At 32.8% G+C, this 14,510-nt stretch overlaps 1 protein-coding gene and 1 long non-coding RNA gene across 2 annotated transcripts in view; both read right to left on the minus strand.

Moving 5' to 3' along the window:
* Positions 1 to 14,510, minus strand: part of LOC143074832 (degenerin-like protein asic-2) — a 162,686-nt gene that overhangs the window by 124,905 nt on the left and 23,271 nt on the right. The gene's annotated exons all lie outside the window — the stretch shown is intronic.
* LOC143074831 (uncharacterized) lies at positions 8,465 to 13,268 on the minus strand. The gene is made up of 3 exons (XR_012978110.1): positions 13,129 to 13,268; positions 10,252 to 10,308; positions 8,465 to 8,594 (listed from the first exon to the last, which is right to left on the minus strand). It is a non-coding gene; the product is annotated as an uncharacterized LOC143074831 (long non-coding RNA).

Raw genomic sequence — 14,510 nt, forward strand, 5'->3', positions numbered from 1 at the left:
AATCAACGTACTTTGAGCTAGCTCTAGAGTAACGTATCAATTAAGACACATATACTTCATATACTTGCAATATCTTAATTGCATGTAAATTCAAACTTGTGACGCTCGAATCAAAAAAGGTTTAAAAGGCCAAATAAAGTACGGGGTTGAAGAGCATTGAGGACCAAAAATTCCTAAAGATCTTGCCAAATACAGCTAATGTAATCTATTCCCAAGGTAGAAAAGCCTTAGTTTAGAAAAGGCTTAAACAGATATAGTTCCTTACATTTTATACTATTATTTCATTAAAAAAAATCATTTACTAAATGCATGTAATAAAAGAATAACTAATCGAAGAAATCAAATATCGAAAAATATTCAATTCGCAACAGTTACCAAACAACTCTTATAATTAACTCATGCTCGCTTCGCGCCTTCCGGCGTCAGTTAATGTGTTGTTATGCCATTTGATGAATATTTTTCTATATTTGAAAATTCTATAAGTGTCGATATTAATATCGAAATAAGAACACATAGTATGATTGTCAATGTTAAGTTTTCGTATAACTGTTTGTTAACTCTTTGGTAAATGAATTTGGAGTGTGAACTCTTTGTTTTCTCATTTGTACGCCAACTGAATTGAAAATGTTATAGTAACTCTGTACCTGCATGATTTGTTTTTCAATTGTTTGCTTTAGTTTAACAACTTATGTTCTTGAATGTTAGGGAGTAATGTCGCATTAACTGGTGAAGCCACAAAAATAGTTTTAAACCTATACAATATATGTGAAAAGAACGTGATGTTCGTTGTTGTTCGTTGATGTCGGTCTTGTATGCGGGTTTTTTTTTTCGTTTGTGTGTTCTTGTGGTTGGTGAGATCTGTTGTAATGTAATGTCGTATCAATATAATGAAAGGTTGCTTAAGTGAACCAGATGGATGAACTGTGTGTTCCAATCTTGGTAAGTGGGCTAAAAGTGTAAATTATTGGTTTGCATCTTTTGTAAGTGAACCAGATGTGTACAGTTTGTTAGTTCTTTTGTAAATAAACTCATCATAGATACCAGGACTAAATTTAGTATATACGCCGCCAGACGCGCGTTTCGTCCACTATTAACTCATCAGTGACGCTCGAATCCCAAAAAGTTTAAAATGCAAATTAAAGTACGAAGTTGAAGAGCATTCAGAACCAAAATTCCTAAAAGTTTTGCCAAATACAGCTAAGTTAATCTATGCCTGACGTAGAAAAGTCTCAGTATTTCAAAAAAATCAAAAATTTGTAAACAGTAAATTTATAAATGTAACCATATCAATGACAATTCATGTCAGCACACATAGTGCTGACTACTGGGCGTGTGATACCCTCGGGGAAATAAATCTAGTGTACTAGGACTATAAACAGACTTTTAATTCTTTTTTTCAAGAAAACCAGGAGGGTTAAACATTTTTCGCCTCTTTTGTAATAGAACCAAGAGTTTGAGCTGTATGTCGCCTCTTTTGTAAGTGGACCAGGAGTGCGTATAGTCTATAATCCCTTTTGTAAGTGAACCAGTAGTGGGAACTATTTGCTACATTTTTCATGAGTGAACTAGCAGTGTAAACTGTTTGTTAACTCGTTTTTAGTTTAACCAGGAGTTCGAACTATGTGTAAAACTGTTTGTTACCGCTTTTGAACGTGAGCCAGGAGTGTTGATTGTTAAGTTCTTCTTTTGTAAACGAACCAGGAGTGTTAACATTTTGTGTAATTTAACATTCCGTTCTTTCTTTAAAATTTCAATCGATAAAATAAATACTATTGTTTGCTTGGGTATGCTTACTTTAAATAAAGCTATTACTAACAATGACCACTGCCCTTTCCTCGATCTTGATAGCTATATTACTAACGGTAAGCTTAATATTCGAATTTATGATAAAAGAGATGATTTCTCATTTCTTTTCGTTAATTATCCATTTTTAGATAGTGACGTTCCCTTGTCACCATCTAACGATGTTTATATATCTCAACTTGTGCGATTCGCTCGTGTATGTAACAATGTTTTAGATTTTAACGAGAGAAATTTATGTATTACTGAAAATTATTTTACAAGGGTTTTCAATATCACGAACTAGTCAAAACATTTACTAAATTTTATCATCGGTATTAGGACATCGCGATCATTCGTAAATATAGCTCAACATGCAGACTTCAGGTATTTCACATCCAATTATTTATGGAAATATTCTTTTTAAAGCACAAAAATGTCAGTTTTCACCTCAGAAACTAACAAAAATCTTAAAATAGACTTATTAAGAAGGGATATAGTTACGATACTGTTGTTAGGTAATTAAAGAGTGCGTATTATTATAGTCTTGTATTATTTTAATTTAAGTTTTTTATGTACAATTTGGAAGTTAGTATGGCGTTCTTTATCACTGCACTAGTATAAATTTGTCTAGGGGTCAGCTGAAGCATTGAAGACCTACCGGTGACCTTCTGCTGTTGTATTTTCTATGGTCGGGTTGTTGTCACTTTGACACATTCCCCATTTACATTCTCAATTTTATTAAGTAAATATTATTCAAAGTACAAGATTATGTCTCATCAACTTCAAATAATGTTACAGTTTTAAATTGTTTCTTTTGTTAGTATTTTGGCTATATTTTAAGGTTCACTGAACCTGATTAAGATATGATGCAAGTGACCTTAGTAACATAAGAGCTCAAATTTGTTGTTAGCTGCTTTTGTGTTGATGTGTGAGGACATTTCCTCTTTGTAAATATTTCTCTTTTTGATAAATCTGTATATTTTTTAAAGCTTGTTTTTGTATTTACTAAAAGAGGACGAAAGATACCAAAGGGACAAGTCAAACGCCATGGCTAAAAATGAAAAAGACAAACAGACAAACAATAAAATTGAGAAAGGAAATGGTGAATATGTCAAAGCGACAACCACCCGACCATAGAGTAAACAACAGCCGAAGGCAACCAATGGGTCTTCAATGTAGCGAGAATTCCCGCACCCGTAGGTGTCCTTCAGCTGGCCCCTAAAATATACATTATAGTACAGTGATAATGGACGTCATACTAAACTCCGAATTATACACAAGAAACTAAAATTTAAAATCATACAAGACTAACAAAGGCCAGAGGCTCCTGACTTGGGACAGGCGCAAAATTGCGGCGGGGTTAAACATGTTTATGAGATCTCAACCCTCCCCCTATACCTCTAGCCAATGTAGAAAAGTAAAAAAATAACAATACGCACATTAAAATTCAGTTCAAGAGAAGTACCGAGTCCGATGTCAAAAGATGTAACAAAAGAAAATAAATAAAATGACAATAATACATAAATAACAACAGACTACTAGCAGTTAACTGACATGCCAGCTCCAGACCTCAATTAAACTGATTGAAAGATTATGTCTTCATCATATGAATATCAGGTACAATCCCTCCCGTTAGGGGTTTAGTATCATACTATCATAAAATATATGAGAAGAACATAACCCGTGTCATGCCAACAACTGTTTTTTTAGAAATAAATGTGTTTAGTTCCGATGCAAAGACCCTATCAGTGAATCAATGTTAAAGCCAAAATATGCAATCTTTAATGACCTGACAACAGTATCGTAACTATATCCCCTTTTAATAAGTCTATTTAAAGGGTTTGTTAGTTTCTGAGGAGAATACTGACATTTTTGTGCTTTATAAAGAATATTTCCATAAAATTTTGGATGTGAAATACCTGAACACCATAAGATGGTGACAAGGGAACGTCACCATCTAAAAATGGATAATTAACAATAGGAAATGAAAAATCATCTCTTTTATCATAAATTTTTGTATTAAGCTTCCCGTTTATGATATAGATATCAAGATCGAGGAAAGGGCAGTGGTCATTGTTATCATTAGCTTTATTTAAAGTTAGTTCTACAGGATAAATTTCTTTAGTATATAGTACACATGCCACAACATATAAAACTAAAGAATAAACAACACGAACCCCACCAAACTAGGGGTGATCTCAGGTGCTCCGGAAAGGGTATGCTGCTTTTGTGTTATCAATTATTATGAATCCATAAACAAAAGTGTTGTCCGTTATTATGAATCCATAAACAAAAGTGTTGTCAGTTATTATGAATCCATTAACAAAAGTGTTGTCAGTTATTATGAATCCATTAACAAAAGTGTTGTCAGTTATTATGAATCCATAAACAAAAGTGTTGTCAGTTATTATGAATCCATAAACAAAAGTGTTGTCAGTTATTATGAATCCATTAACAAAAGTGTTGTGAGTTATTATGAATCCATTTACAAAAGTGTTGTCAGTTATTATGAATCCATTAACAAAAGTGTTGTCAGTTATTATGAATCCATTAACAAAAGTGCAAAGGCTGAAATGTATCCTCTGCTTCACTTATGGTTGGCTTATATTGAAAGTCCGTAAGGTTTAACTACAAATATCAAATTAACTTAATATTACAATTAATATGAAGATCCTAAGATTAACTATGCCAAACAAACATGTACATATAACATTGATTCCATACACCAAAAATAACAGAGCAATTGTTTATACTAGTAGTACATGAAAAACTGACAAAACTTATCATTGACAAAAGAACCTTTCAAATGAGGATCAAGGTCATAGAAACATTGCTTAATAGACATGTTCATTTTTCTATCATTCCAGACATTAAATTTAACTGATCAATAATTATTACTTATGATGTCTGAGATGTAACATAAAAACTTGACATTGTCAAATGTACCACGGGAACGAGGTAAATATCAGATGAATTCTAACAGTTCAACGTGCACACCTTACAATTATTCCATACACCAAATACAGTGGCCCCGTGATCCCCGTGGCTGATAGTATCCGAGGAATAGAACAAACCAAATAAACTTAACATTGTCCGACAAAACACTCATTGCAGGTCAAGGTCAGATAAGACCTGACAGTATGATATGTACATCATTTTCTAGACAAAAAATAGTTGACCTTTAACAAATAGTATCTGAGAAATATTATAGACATGACAACAAACAACTAACATTGTCCATTGAACAAGTAAATAAGATGATCAAAGATACCAGGATTATAATATAATACGCCAACCGCACGTTTCGTCTACGACAGACTCATCAATGACGCTCAAATCAAAATAACTATAAAGTCAACAAGTACAAATTTGAAAAGCAAATAGGACCCAAAATGTCCAAAAGTTGTGACAAATACGGCTAAGGTAATCTATGCGTGGGATAAGAACATCCTTAGTTTTTCGACAAAAAGGTACCAGGATTATAATTTAATATGCCAGACCTCATCAGTGACGCTCAGATCAAAATAATTATAAAGTCAAACATGTGCAAAGTTGAATAGCAATAAAAGAGGGCGAAAGATAGCATAGGGACAGTCAAACTCATAAACCGAATATAAACGGATGGCTAAAAATGAAAAGGACAAACATACAAATAATAGTACACATGACACAACATAGAAAACTAAAGTAAAACCCAAAAACTGGGGATTATCTCAGGTGCTCCGGTAGGGTAATCAGATCTTGCTCCACATGTGGCTCATATTTATTACATCTCGGGAAATAGTCTAATTCGTTGGGTCACATTCATGAAAAGGAAGGATGATAAAGGTCAGATGAAACATGCAAGTCTGACATAAACACCTTCCAATCACGCCATACATCAATTACAATGACCCTATTGCTTTTAGTACTTGAGGAATTATTATAGAACACACCACAATATGTCATATCAACACTGCTTAAATGACGTCTTCTCCATACAACCATTCCATTTATTAAATATAGTTGACATTTTACTTATAGTATCTGAGAAAGACCAGACCACAAAAACTTAACATTGTTCATAGAACCATGAAAACGAGGTAAAGGTCAGATGAAACCTGCAAGTCTGACATGAACACCTTACAATCATTCAATACACCAATTACAGTGGCCCTATTGCTTGTTATAGTATTTGAGGAAAAGAAAACAGCACAAGGGTCATATAAACACTGCTTAAATGCCATGTTCTCCATACAACCATTCCATACATTAAATAAAGGTGACCTTTTACTTATTATATCTTAGGAATAGACCAGACCACAAAAACTTAACATTGTTCATTGAACTACAAAAACGAGGTAAAGGTCGGATGAAACCTGCAAGTCTGAAATGTGCACATTATAATAATTCCATATACCAAATATAGTGGCTCTATTGCTTATAGTTTCAAGGATTAGCACAAGGTCAGATGAGACCTACCACTACGATTGTTAACGTCATTATCATTCCATATACAAAATATAGTTGACATTTATATATAGTATCTGAGAAATAGACCAGAAAACCAACACTTAACATTGTCCATTGAACCAAGAAAATAAGTTGCAGGTCAGATGAAACCTGCAAGTCTGACAAGAACACATAACTATCATTCCATACACCAAGTACAGTGGCCCCATTATTTATTGTATCTGAGGAATAGATCAAACCAAAAACAAAATAATATTGTCAAATAAACCATGGAAGTCAGGACAAGGTGAGATGAATCCTGATAGTACAGCATGTAAATATAATTGAACTTTTACATAAAGTATCTGAGAACTAAACCAGACCACATAATTTAATAGTGTCCATTAAACCACGAAACTGAGGTAAAGATCAGATGAAACCTGCAAGTCTAACATGTACACCTTACAATCATTCCATACACCAAACACTGTGGCCATATTTCTTGTTATAGTATTTGAGGAATAGAACATAAAAGGTTTATTTTAGGACCCTATTGACCTCAATGTGGTACCATTTAATTAATAATCAAAATAAATACAGGTTTAAATTCAGCATTTTAAAGAACCGTATACATTTTCAATTTATGTTGATATCAAAGTTTAATTTCAGAACCCTGTTAGGACACACTTGAAAACTTTAACTGGACCCAAAATCAGTTTTTACAGAATAAACAACAAATCTCATCAAACAATTTACCAAAGAACAGAAAAAAATTCAAATTTTATTTGTCATTAACATAATGTCTTTTTAAAAATCTATAAAACTTATCTGTTATTATCTTCAAAATGTTTAACAATGAACAGTTAATTCATAACTTTATTTATAAAGTCCTATATAATTGAACTCATCATAGATACCAGGACTAAATATATACACCAGACGGGGGTTTCGTCTACAAAAGACTCATCAGTAGCTTATAATCATCAACACTTAGGAAACACACATTTTTGTAATAATTCTATCAATTCAATCATGTAATTAATATATATAATTAAGCATTTCTGTTCAAAGAGAAATAACTCCATCATTGACAATGACATAATATTAACACTTTTGAAAATTAAAAAGGGCAATAACTCAATCACAAAAAATATTAACACTTTTGAATATTAGAATGGGCAATTACTCAATAAGGAGAAAAATTAAAATCATGAAAATTGAAGTTGACATCGAAACAAGCCAAAAAAACATACCTAATCATTATAAAAATTTGTAAGGCTTCCGTGGAACCCAGTGTCTCGCCTACTTTTGCTGTAAATCGCAGGCTGAACAAAAATGAGGCAAAAAATCAATAAAAATATTCCTCTTGATACTATCTTATGATTGTAAGAAGCTTCTATCCAAGTTTGGTAAAAATCTAGGATAGTTAATGAATCTAATAAATGTTTTGAAAACTTTAACTGAAGACTGTATGTAATGTTTCCCCGCAGAAAAACTAAGTCCATTTAAAAGTAAAATAGGGAAAAAAATGAATTTATTTTTTTACAAAATTTACTTCTGGATACTATCTTTTGATCATAAACAAGCTTCTGTCCAAGTTTGGTACAAACCAAGGATAGTTTAAGAAAGTTATTAAAATTCTAAAACTTTAACCACAGAGTTAATGTAATGTTCCCCAGCAGAAAAAAACTAAGTCCATTTATAAGTAAAATACGGAAAAAATGGAATTTTATTTTTACAAAATTTACTTCTGGATACTATCTTATAATCATAAACAAGCTTCTGTCCAAGTTTAGTAGAAATCCAGTATAGTTTAAGAAAGTTATTAAAATTTCAAAAACTTTAACCACAGAGTGAATATTTGTGGACACCGCCGACGACGACGGAATGTAGGATTGCTTAGTTTTGCTTTTTCGACTAAAGTCGAAGGCTCAACAAAAAGAAGATGTGGTATGACTGTCAATGAGACAACTCTCCACAAAAGACCAAAATAACACAGAAATTAACAACTACAGGTCACTGTACAGCCTTCAACAATGAGCAAAGCCCATACCGCATAGTTAGCTATGAAGGGTCCCAAAATGGCAATGTAAAACAATTCAAAGGAGAAAACTAATGGCCTAATTTATGTACAAAAATTGAACAATTTGTAGTCATTAATCTGCCATTGTCAATTAACATATTGCTGTCTGAATGTGTGTGGATGGGTGTTGGCCTTTTTTTAATTGCTGAGATTCTTCTTTCAAATTTTATTGAAAACATTAAAAAAAAACAACAATTGATATATAGTACATATAAAAATACAATAAATATCACAATATCTTAAGTTTATTCCTTTTTCTTTTTATATGGAGCAAAGGGATCCGACCACACCTTCATATCTGAAAAAATAAACAAATAAATCTCATAGACATTTTATGCAAATACCTGTCCAGTAGCCCAATAATAAGAACTTGCATTCTGATATTTGATTCATATACATTTAAGTTGCTTTTCCCAAAATTTAAATAATAAATATCTCGCATTTATTCAAAAATTGCAATAAAAAACGCATGTGACATTTTCTGAATTTTTAGTATCTGTAACTGTCCTATAATATTTATAATAAGTTGTTTTGGTCAAAATTACAGTATGAACATTTTGACATTTTAAATGTTTGCCTCTCAGATTTTCTTTTCCTTTAACCATTGTTCTCTTAACTAATTTCCAACAGCATTCTGGTATATTTGTTGTTTATAAGTGTTTCTAGTTGGAATGGTTTTACACTAGGATATTTTTTTGGCCCTTTATAGCTTGCTGTTTAGGTGTGAGCCAAGGCTCACTGTTGAAGACTGTACTTTGACCTGTAATGGTTTACTTTTATAAATTGTGACTTGGATGGAGAGTTGTCTCATTGGCACTCATACCATATTTTTCTATTCTATATAGAGAATTGGTACCATCTTGTTTCATGTAAATGTAACATTACATCCATAATACAATCTATCAAAAACCCACTTCAGACATGTCAGATATCATCACTCTCAAGCAATAAAGCATCCAAACTACAATGCTAAATGGACCTGGATAGAATTAATGATTGAACCCTGCTTTAACTGTTTAAAAGAAAATTGGCAATAGTTGCATTTTACCCAGGCTACAATAAAATTGAGAATGGAAATGGAGAATGTGTCAAAGAGACAACAACCCAACCATAGAGCAGACAACAGCCGAAAGGCCACAAATGGGTCTTTAATGCCGTAAAAAAAACTTCCCCATCGAGAGGAGTCCTTCAGCTGGCTGTTCTATTTTCAATCTTGGCAGTCTACATTCATCCTACACATGTTTTTGCTAAATACCCAGAGAATGATTGTGGTAAAGTATAGTTCCAAATGTAACCGTAGTTTCACAGAAGATTTTTCTTTAATAATTTATAGACTGGAATCAAAGGATAAAGGACTCCAAGTGGAGAGAGTAGCTCACATGGCCACTTTGTGCCAAGTAAGCTTAAAAGGAAAACTTTGTTCATGTTTGTACAAATATCTGTACACATATATTTATACAATAAAATTGAGAATGGAAATGGGGAATACAAAGAGACAACAACCCGGCCATAGAAAAAACAACAGAAGGTCACCAACAGGTTTTCAATGTAGCAAGAAATTCCCGTACCCGGAGGCGTCCTTCAGCTGGCCCCTAAACAAATATATACCAGTTCAGTGATAATGAATGCCATACTAATTTCCAAATTGTACACAAGAAACTAAAATAAAATAATACAAGACTAACAAAGGCCAGAGGCTCCTGACTTGGGACAGGCGCAAAAATGCAGCCGGGTTAAACATATTTATGAGATCTCAACCCTCCCCCTATACCTCTAGCCAATGTAGAAAAGTAAATGCATAACAATACGCACATTTAAAATTCAGTTCAAGAGAAGTCCGAGTCTGATGTCAGAACATGTAACCAAAGAAAATAAACAAAATGACAATAATACATAATGTATATCAAACTAGTAAGATAATTAGTTTTTAAAAGATCTGCTCTATTATAACCTACCTGCTGGTTGTATAGCTTCAATATCCAAACCAGCTCGGCCTTTCTTCTGTAATTCTTCTGAAATTCAAACAATTACTGAATTAAATGCATGAAATGTGGGTTTTTTTAATGACAATATACATTTGTACAATAATAATATTTGTCTTTATAACAGGAAAAAAGATATAGAATACAGTACCAGACAGGCTTGGATCTTTTCACAAACCTTCAGTTCATAAATTATCATGAGGAGTTTTAGGTATTTCATTTGAATATGTTAAAATGTACTATTGAATGTACTATTGAACATGTTGAAAATAAACAACATATATATATATATATATCCATATAAGATCATAAAATTATACATGTAAGACAAGCAAGCTAAAAATAGCCCATTTAAATTTATATTTGTTTTATAGGAAATTATACCATATCTTCTTATTCATGTTAATTTCAAACATGTTATAAATACAAAATATGTATTTTATCTAACTGGTAAAGAGAGATAACTCTAACATGTTATTTGATTCTCATTTCAACAATTAAGATAGTACATGTATCTTTTTTCAACAAGATAGAACCTTATTTGTATGGTATTAACATATATTTCAACAACATGATCAAGTTAGATTGTATCTTATTTCAAAATATATGAACAACCCAGACCAAAAAAAATAAAATAGCCTTGCCAGACGTCATAATTATTTGGACTAGTTAGATTGTATCTTATTTCAACAATATGAACAAGTTACTTAGTTAGATTGTATCTTATTTCAACAATATGAACAAGTTACTTAGTTAGATTGTATCTTATTTCAACAACATGAACAATTAATCTTGATTGTATCTTATTTATCGTATGTTTTTCTATGTTGTGATGTTATGCTATTCATGCTATTGTTTCAGAAAAAAGAAGAAGGTTTGGTACCATTAAAACGGTTAATCCTGCTGTAAATGTTAGCACCTGTCCTCAGTCAGGAATCTGATGTACAGTAGTTGTCATTTGTTTATGCAATTTATATGTGTTTCTCGTTATTGATAAAGATTAGACCGTTGGTTTTTTCCGTTTGAATGGTTTTACACTAGTAATTTTGGGGCCCTTTATAGCTTGTTATTTGGTGTGAGCCAAGGCTCCTTGTTGAAGGCCATACATTGACCTGTAATGGTTTAATTTTATAAATTGTTATTTGGATGGAAACTTGTCTCATTGGCACTCATACCACATCCTCCTACATTGTATATCTATGTACAAATGTAAGTAAGATTGATCTCCAGTCTGCTGACTCCAGCTCAGCTTCAGACCAACTGAGGACCCATAGTGCCCATAATAATAGTGGAGAATCTTAAGTTATCTTCTAGATGTCCAAATAATTATGAAGTCTCAAAAGCCCAGGGTTCTCACTAAGGCGAGTCCATGAGTCCTGGACTCATCAAAATCTTTCTGGACTCGCCATTTTCAATACTGGTGAGTTCATAGATGCATTACATGTAAGATTGAAATATTTTGTATAAACTGAACACAGTTCAACACAAATAATATCATCATTTTATAGCAACAGTTTAAAAGTAATCTGAATTTTATGTCATTTCATTGCTTTTTTAGGCGATGGAAACTACCACATTACATTATATTGCAATCAAAAATCTTCTTCTTGCTGTTGGACTCACCATGGCCATGAGAGAGATTGATGCACGATTTATTTAATTCCTATGCCCTCAGTCGGCTCCAGAAGCTACAAAGCAGCGCATCTATTTCGGGTGGGCAAATATCCACTTTTTGATATGGGACAAGCTCTGACGTCCCACTGCCCCAGCTTGTCTGGCAAAACAGCCGTCGGACGTCAGAGTAATCTCGGACTACTCTAGGGTAAGGCCCTGACTTAGCATAAAAAAAGGGAAAATCTGATGAGTTTGACATCATTCAAGGGTTTCTTTAGCACAGGCACTTGTTTCTATCCATTGGAAGAACCACTGTCAACTTACTCGTAAATATACGTTGATAGTGGTTCTTCCAATGGATAGAAACATGTGCCTGTGTTCTTTAGTGTGGGTATGAACCATGGTAAGAGGGGTTAACTCGATAGGTTCAAATAAACTTGGATTGTTGAAACCGAAGTTAGTAAAGAGTTTCAAGTGAACTCGGCCTATAACAAACACAATTACTGTCATAATATTAAAGTAGAAATTGACATTCTGCACAATTTTGCTTTAAATCCAGTCTAAACAAAAATACCCCTCTATAGAGGGATAATGTTATCCCTCTATACAGGTATAATCACCAAGTAGAGGGTGTGTTTCCAACCTGTATAAGACGGTCTTACATAAACTATAAGTCGCCGTCAGCTGAAATTCGTAGCGGTTATCGGTAAAACTAATCTAAACTATCAATCGCGTTCATTCGAGATATAGTTTTTCACATTCTGTTTATAAATCGCAAAAAGAAAAACCACTACTGACCTACCTTTTAAGTGATCGCACTTTAATAATCCTGACCTTCACATTTTCCAGAATGTTTTTCATTGTAATTCCGCCATCTTCGTTTCTATGAGGATCATTTGTTTACATATGACATTCGTCACTTACGCAGTTTCCTAAAATGTTCTTTTCATTGATGTGATAAGGTTTCCCGCGCTTTATGCAAATTTTATGAAATTGAACTCCACGGAAACACTTCCGGTAAAAACAATGGCGGATTCCACCATTCAAAATCGTCTTGGAAAATGTGAAGGTCAGGATTATTACAGTGCGATCACTTAAAAGGTAGGTCAGTAGTGGTTTTTCTTTTGGCGATTTATGAATGGAATGTGAAAAACTATATCATGAGTGAACGTGGTTGATAGTTTAGATTATTTTTACTGATAACCGCTACGAATTTCAGCTGACGGCGACTATAACTATATTTATCTACGTTCATCATTGGGTAAATTGCAACTGCATACATGAAACATCCAATTGACCCGACAAAGGCACCCCAAAATGCTATCAGACGCCATCCCGTCATCGAAACTGTCATAGGTTGTCGAAACATTTCTTTTGGTGTTATTTTTCAACCTCGTGTAATATTTGTCTTTGACAACCGGATGTTGACATTTCCTAAGAAAAAAAATTGTTCGAAAGGTCTCGGATTTCTTCATTATTACTTGTTGGTTTTTTTTACTTTTTGCTCAGATTTCATCGATTATACCTGTTTATCCTAGCCACAACTTTTCATCTCAACCAATGTCAGCTTCAGTTAAAAAACGTCGTCGTTCTTTTTTAGTAAAATACAACTTAAATGACGAACTATTTTTTATACTAGTTTTTAAATGAAACAAAAAAACGGCCGACTATGTTTGTTTTCCGTACAGTAAAATGGGTTGCATTTTTGTATAATTTAATTTTGGATGTAACGCGTCTTCTAATTGGCTGACGTTTTTTTGTTATGAGCCCATAGACATGATTTAGTCATGTGACCGTGACGTCATCAACATTTTTTCATGGTTTTCTACGGTTTAAAATGGAATTAGGATTAAATTATAGATCATTATAAGAAATGACTGTAATATTTTTTCTGTCTATTCGTAATAACATTAAAATTGTGATGCACACTGTTAAATATATAAGACTACATTTTTGCTCTCCCTTAAGGGCATACGATACAGTTACAGGGGAGGTAATGACGTTGCTAACGTAAAATGTTATTTTCGCGACGCCGGTCAAACTGTGACATATCGGGAAAAGATGCATTTTTCGACTGATTTTTATCACTTCAAACTGATTTAATTTGAAAACGAGTGCATGGACCCATATTTTTAAAAACGACATTTCGTTTCATTTTGCAGGGAGATCATGTGGACCAAATTTTATAATACTGTAAATAGTGCAATTTTTTAATGCTGATAAATATACAGCAAAAAAAAACGTTTTATCTCAATTTTATCAAGTTTTTAGGATACTTATAAAATGCAGAAATTACAAATTATTTAACAAAAAATAATTTGTGTTTATCTTTTAAAACAAAAAAGTAAAGGCTTTATTTCGAAAGGGAAAATAATGCCAAAAATCCGAATTTTGAGCAAAAATACAAAATTTCGACCTCATTTAACTCAAAAAGTAGCGCATGAAGGTATATTTTTTATTACATATTTGTTTTAAAACTATTTACGTCGTTGACTAACTCAAGACTTATAACATGGTGCAAGATTAACAACACTCTGACAGATGCACAATTTTGATTCCGTTTTGGATACGGCACTTCTGATGCCATCTTCTGTCTTCATTCCCTGATATCTAAGTCA

Source organism: Mytilus galloprovincialis, chromosome 5 (assembly GCF_965363235.1).
Source record: "Mytilus galloprovincialis chromosome 5, xbMytGall1.hap1.1, whole genome shotgun sequence".
Lineage (NCBI taxonomy): Eukaryota > Metazoa > Mollusca > Bivalvia > Mytilida > Mytilidae > Mytilus > Mytilus galloprovincialis.